Below are 7,151 nucleotides of genomic sequence, written 5' to 3' on the forward strand. Positions count from 1 at the left end.
ACACCCCAGGTCAGTAGGTGCCCAATATGCTAATGGAGATCAGTGGAGAAATAACTCCAGAAAGAATGATGGGATGGAGCCAAAGCAAAAACGATACCCAACTGTGGATGTGACTGGTGACAGACGCAAAGTCCGATGCTGTAAAGAGCAATATTGCATAGGAACCTCGAATGTTAGGTCCATGAATCAAGGCAAACTGGAGGTGGTCAAATAGGAGATGTCAAGAGTGAACGTTGATATTCTAGGAATCAGCGAACTAAGATGGACTGGAATGGGTGAATTTAACTCAGATGATCATTATATGTACTACTGTGGGCAAGAATCCCTTAGAAGAAATGGAGTAGCCCTCATAGTCAACAAAAGAGTCCGAAATGCAGTACTTGGATGCAATCTCAAGAACGACAGAATGATCTCTGTTCGTTTCCAAGGCAAACCATTCAATATCACGGTAATCCAAGTCTATGCCCCAACCAGTAACGCCGAAGAAGCTGAAGTTGAACGGTTCTATGAAGACCTACAAGTTCTAGAACTAACACCCAAAAAAGACATCCTTTTCATTATAGGGGACTGGAATGCAAAAGTAGGAAGTCAAGAAACACCTGGCGTAACACGCAAGTTTGGCCTTGCAGTACAGAATGAAGCAGGGCAAAGGCTAATAGAGTTTTGCCATGAGAACGCACTGGTAATAGTGAACACCCTATTCCAACAACACAAGAGAAGACTTTACACGTGGACATCACCAGATGGTCAACACCAAAATCAGATTGATTATATTCTTTGCAGACAAAGATGGAGAAGCTCTATACCGTCAGCAAAAGCAAGACCAGGAGCAGACTGTGGCTCAGATCATGAACTGCTTATTGCCAAATTCAGACTTAAATTGAAGAAAGTAGGGAAAACCATTAGTCCATTCATGTATGACCTAGATCAAATCGCTTATGAGTGTACAGTGGAAGTGACAAATAGATTTAAGGGACTAGACATGATGGACAGAGTGCCTGATGAACTATGGACAGAGGTTCGTGACATTGTACAGGAGACAGGGATCAAGAAAATCCCCATGGAAAAGAAATGCAAAAAAGGAAAATGGCTGTCTGAGGAGGGCTTACAGATAGCTGGGAAGAGAAGAGAAGCAGAAAGCAAAGGAGAAAAGGAAAGATATTCTCATCTGAATGCAGAGTTCCAAAGAATAGCAAGGAGAGATAAGAAAGCCTTCCTCAGCGATCAGTGCAAACAAATAGAGGAAAACAACAGATTGGGAAAGACTAGAGACCTCTTCAAGAAAATTAGAGATACCAAAAGAACATTTCATGCAAAGATAGGCTCGATAAAGGGCAGAAATGGTATGGACCTAACAGAAGCAGAAGCTATTAAGAAGAGGTGGCAAGAATACACAGAAGAACTGTACGAAAACGATCTTCATGACCCGGATAATCTCGATGGTGTGATCACTCACCTAGAACCAGACATCCTGGAAAGTGAAGTTAAGTGGGCCTTAGAAGGCATCACTACGAACAAAGCTAGTGGAGGTGATGGAATTCCAGTTGAGCTATTTCAAATCCTCAAAGGTGGTGCTGTGAAAGTGCTGCACTCAATATGCCAGCAAATTTGGAGAACTCAGCAGTGGCCACAGGACTGGAAATGATCAGTTTTCGTTCCAATCCCAAAGAAAGGCAATGCCAAAGAATGCTCAAACTACCGTACAATTGCACTCATCTCACATGCTAGTAAAGTAATGCTCAAAATTCTCCAAGCCAGGCTTCAGCAATATGTGAACCGTGAACTTCCAGATGTTCAAGCTGGTTTTAGAAAAGGCAGAGGAACCAGAGATCAAATTGCCAATATCCGCTGGATCATCAAAAAAGCAAGGGAGTTCCAGAAAAACATCTATTTCTGCTTTATTGACTATGCCAAAGCCTTTGACTGTGTGGATCACAATAAACTGTGGAAAATTCTGAAAGAGATGGGAATACCAGACCATCTGACCTGTCTCTTGAGAAATCTGTATGCAGATCAGGAAGCAGCAGTTAGAACTGGACATGGAACAACAGACTGGTTCCAAATAGGAAAAGGAGTACTTCAAGGCTGTATATTGTCACCCTGCTTATTTAACTTCTATGCAGAGTACATCATGAGAAACGCTGAGCTGGAAGAAACACAAGCTGGAATCAAGATTGCCGGGAGAAATATCAATAACCTCAGATATGCGGATGACACAACCCTTATGGCAGAAAGTGAAGAAGAACTAAAGAGCCTCTTGATGAAGGTGAAGGAGGAGAGTGAAAAAGTTGGCTTAAAGCTCAACGTTCAAAAAACTAAGATCATGGCATCTGGTCCCATCACTTCATGGGAAATAGATGGGGAAACAGTGGAAAAAGTGTCAGACTTTACTTTTTTGGGCTCCAGAATCACTGCTGATGGTGACTGCAGCCATGAAATTAAAAGACGCTTACTTCTTGGAAGGAAGGTTATGCCCAACCTAGACAGCATGTTTAAAAGCAGAGACATTACTTTGCCAACAAAAGTCCGTTTAGTCAAGGCTATGGTTTTTCCAGCAGTCATGTATGGATGTGAGAGTTGGATGGTGAAAAAAGCTCAGCGCCGCAGAATGGATGCTTTTGAACTGTGGTGTTGGAGAAGACTCTTGAGAGTCCCTTGGACTGCAAGAAGATCCAATCAATCCATCCTAAAAGAGATCAATCCTGGGTGTTCATTGGAAGGTCTTATGTTGAAACTGAAGCTCCAATACTTTGGCCACCTCATGCGAAGGGTTGACTCATTGGAAAAGACCCTAATGCTAGGTAGGATTGGGGGTGGAAGGAGAAGGGGACGACAGAGGATGAGACGGTTGGATGGCATCACCGACTTGATGAACATGGGCTTGGGTAGACTCCGGAAGTTAGTGATGGACAGAGAGGCCTGGTGTGCTGCAATTCATGGGGTCGCAGAAAGTCGGACACGACTGAGTGACTGAACTGAACTGAACTGAACTGAGAAGTAAACACTGGTTTAACATTGCCCTTCAATTGCTAGAAGACCAGTGACTTTATGATTTCAGAGCTACCTTCAATTGCTAGGAGACCAGTGACTTTGTGATGTCACAGCTTTTTGACTTTGAGAACCATGCTGATGGTCTAGAGAGTTTATCTCTGTACGCCAGCCAAGCAGCATTTGAAGTTGGAGTGTGTAAAATCAGACAAATGAGGAAAGTATCTGAAAAAAAGATTTCTCTGAGATGGCACATATTCCTTCAGAAATTCAAGATGTGCCTCGTAAAGATGAATCAACTGGTTCCGAAGCCTCCATTAGATCTTCTTTGTGTGATTAGATACTAAGTGGGGTCTCAGTTTTGAGATCTATGATTCAAGAATATGCTTCTCAGGCTTTGTCTGAGGAAGTTGGGATAAAAAGGCCATGCTATATATTTTCTGTCTCTGAAACAAATGTGTTGAATGATTTTCTTTCACTGACTTTTCTCAAAAACTCTGGACTATAGTTGAAAGTGAACAGTTTGAATCTATTTGGTGGGATGAGAGTGGCACTTCTATAGTGATCAATGAAAAACTCTTCAAGAAAGAAGTCTTGGAAAGAAAGATCCCTTTCAGAATATTTAAAACTGATAGTATGAAAAGTTTAGTTCACCAGCTTAACCTTTATGGGTTTAATAAAAATTGACAAATTTTTCAAACATCTGCTTCACTACCTGACTTTATGGAAGAAGAAAACAATGTCTCTGTTTTGAGCAAGACATTCCAAAATTTCCACTTATTGGTAATATGTAAGATTAATTCATGTGAATTAGAAAGCATGTTCACATATATAGCTAAAACTGAATTTAAAATTAAGATAGCAAATTGTTGAAAACATTTAATTTTTTGAAGTTGAGAACAGCTGGAGGTTAAAATATTTGATATTTAACATACTCTCCTAGCAACTTGAAACCGGATACTTGTTCTCAAGCTACTTTAAGTGGTATTTACTATATATATATATATACAACATATTTTTTAGATGAGGAGTGCATCTGTTTCTAACACGTAAGGTGTTAAAACTACTAATGGACATGTTTCATTTGATGCTATTTAATTGGTATCATTAAAGAAATACATTTTTATAGTTTAGCTTTGTTTGTCCGGTGTCCCTTGGTGTATAAAAAAATGAAATAATTGTATCCTTTGATTTTAGGTACAGGTCGACCATAATCCAAATTTCAAAAGAGGTTATCCACAACTTTTAGGAAGAATAAAAAGAGGAGTTGGGGTTAACAATGTGTTTCCAAAATCTTCATTAGTTCGAGATTACAAGAAGAAACATGTTAAAGCAAGGGTCAACATAGATGATCGTAACCCTGGTTTTCACCATGAAACTAGTGGAAAGAGTCCATTTTCAGCTTCCACAAGTTTAAGTGTGCCTTTCCCACAAAAGACATATACCAGCCAGATAGTCCCGAAAACAAGCACCCTATCTTCGTGTGACTTTCCTTCTCCATTATCAATATCAGTTAAACAAACAGAACAGAATGTGGTATATCAACCTGCTGTTTTAAACCTGTTGAGCATTTTTAATTGGCACTCCCATAACACCTACACTCAAGTAAATGGCCACATTGAGGACTTTGCTACTACCGCTACCTCTACTTCTCAGAACCACATCGTATCTCCATTTCGGAGCAGTTCTTTTGGACTGATGGTGGAGCCTTCTACATTTCCAGACAGGTATAGCGATATGTCTGCCCATGACAGTCCTTTTCCTAACCAGCAACAGAGAGGAAACTCAAAATCCCCAGTGCCAATGATCACTTATACATCCACCACCGTTCTTGCAAGTCAATTCATCAGGATATTCCTTATGTGAAAACCATGCTAATTAAAACTGACCTATCAAATAAGTATCAGCTTATGCAACCTAAAGAAGATAAAAATTTACGTTGGGAGATGTCAACAAATACCTACAATTCTTGTATTTGAATAATAAAGTTACACGTTCATCTGCACAGTTTTGTTTCCTATTTTGAAACAATGAAGTGTAAATTAAGTCTTTATTTCAATGTCTGGCTATTCTTCTGCACTCTTTTATAAACTCTTCAGTTCAAGAAAACATCCGTTAGGCATCCTAGGTAAATGGCACCTAATCTATTGTTTCTAAGCAAGAAAATGAGAACAAAGGGAAAAGAGGTAATGGATGTAAAGTGATTTGGGAAATCATCCATGTTGAAATGAATGGGTGTCTAAATGAGGATGGTATGGGTGAAGGAAGAGATACACATAAAATTTAAAAAGTGCCCATACACCGTACGTACCTTAGTGCATTCACAGTTACATGATATTCTATTAGGTGTACGTAAGGTCTTAACATGGAGAAGGAAATGGTGCCGTGCTCCAGTATTCTTGCCTGGAGAATTCCGTGCAAAATGGCTCCCAGTGGGCTGCTGTCTATAGTTTTGCACAGAGTTGGACACAAGTGAAATGGCTTAGCAGCAGCAGAGTCTTAAGACATTAGACAGGAGATTGTCTTCATTATAGAAATTCGTTTCATACTTGAAAATATAGATATTGTAGCATGTCCAAAATTAGGATAACCGTTATACCATCAGTGTGATACCAGAGATTACAGGACATAATCAGTGACTGGAACATGCTCAGCACAAGATAGGTATTTTACAAGTGGTATTGTATAGGTCATTTTAGCTCTCCTCTCCTTAAAGCATACTTTTATTTCCTGCCATGGTGATTACACCCTATATTACACCCTATATTTCCTGATGCATATTTAGATTTTTTTTATCTGTTCCCTCAGAGACAAAATAAATTTCTGTGGAGATTGCAGCATCTCAGGATGGTTAAGTTCTTTGAGGACAAGATATTTGTTTTCTGTAGTAGTTTCATAATCGTTTTGTTACACCTTGTTTCTGGAGCTACAATCACACACACTGCTTTCAGATGTGCTAAGCCCCTTCTCACAATTTTGCCTCAACTCTTTCTTGATGTTGGAAGGAACCTCTGTTCGCCCTCCTACGGAGGTGAGCACAGGTATCAGGCCTTCAATGTGTTTTGGGTCTACCCCCTTTTCTTTATGTATCTTTCACATCAGCTAAAACGTAGACCCTGCAAATGACATTTTGTAAGTACTTACTGAATTATCAATAATGAAAAGTAATCACCAATCCAATGCTATATACATTACTCAACAACATCCTATAACCTGCACTATTATCATAATTGGCCTTTCCTACTTACTGAGAAAATTTTCCCAGTTGAGAAATATATATTATATTTACATGAATGTCAAATGTGGGAATTCAAATTATACAATGATTGCTGCTCTTATGAAGTTTACAGTCTATAAGAACCCATACTAAGCATGTTGTTTCAGGCCACAGTTCCCTAAAATTCAGTAGTAGTTATAGAGATACTTATGAAAAAACAACAAAAAACGGAATCATTCGTTATAATCATCTAGAAAAGTCATGGAGTAAGGAAGGATCAAAATCAATGGCTGATCCTTCATATAGTTCACAACGAAATACGATGAGCAGAGTGTCTGCCTTTGGAGTATGCAGACTGTCATGAACACTACCTAGGGATCTTGGCAATCTCCACTTTGTGGCCATTCCTTTAGATGGTGGTGGCAATATCAAGTCTTGGCCCTGTTTTGGTATGGTAACCCTTATAGGACAACACCAAGTTAAGTTCACCATTCTCATGTTTGGGGCTAATGGACAGTGACAGCTGTGGAATATTTGTGTAGATAAGGGAGGTGTCCACAAAGCACACTCTTTTTCTTTCACTGAAAGTTTTCATTGAATTTGGCTGAGAATACTATGCTTTAGAGAGGTAAGCATTTTATAGCCATTATAAGAGTTATTGAAATTGGTGTCCTTCATTATCATTTCAAGCCCAAAGTCCAATGGTCTTGTTTTCGATTTCAGGCATCTTACTTTGTAGTCAAATTTGCATGCTTTGAGAAAAAGCACCTTAAAATAATCATGTCTTCTATTTCATTGCCATGTACTGATTATTCCTTCTCACTCCCTTTTATCTTCTTTCTTGTTCTGCTTTGTGTGTCAGGTCCTTCTCAAAAAGAACAGAATTAATTTCCTTAGTGCTCTGTGGTAACTGGGAAAAGGCATGCATGAGGGCATTCACTATATC

The 7,151-nt window shown here is 39.3% G+C and overlaps 1 pseudogene; it reads left to right on the top strand.

Annotated features, from left to right (window-relative positions):
* The first annotated feature begins 3,235 nt into the window (after positions 1-3,235).
* On the top strand, positions 3,236-4,967 carry LOC145537728 (heat shock transcription factor, Y-linked-like; annotated as a pseudogene).
* Positions 4,968-7,151: the final 2,184 nt, after the last annotated feature.

The sequence above is a fragment of the Giraffa tippelskirchi genome, chromosome Y (assembly GCF_054371585.1).
Source record: "Giraffa tippelskirchi isolate mGirTip1 chromosome Y, T2T-mGirTip1v1.2.pri, whole genome shotgun sequence".
NCBI lineage: Eukaryota > Metazoa > Chordata > Mammalia > Artiodactyla > Giraffidae > Giraffa > Giraffa tippelskirchi.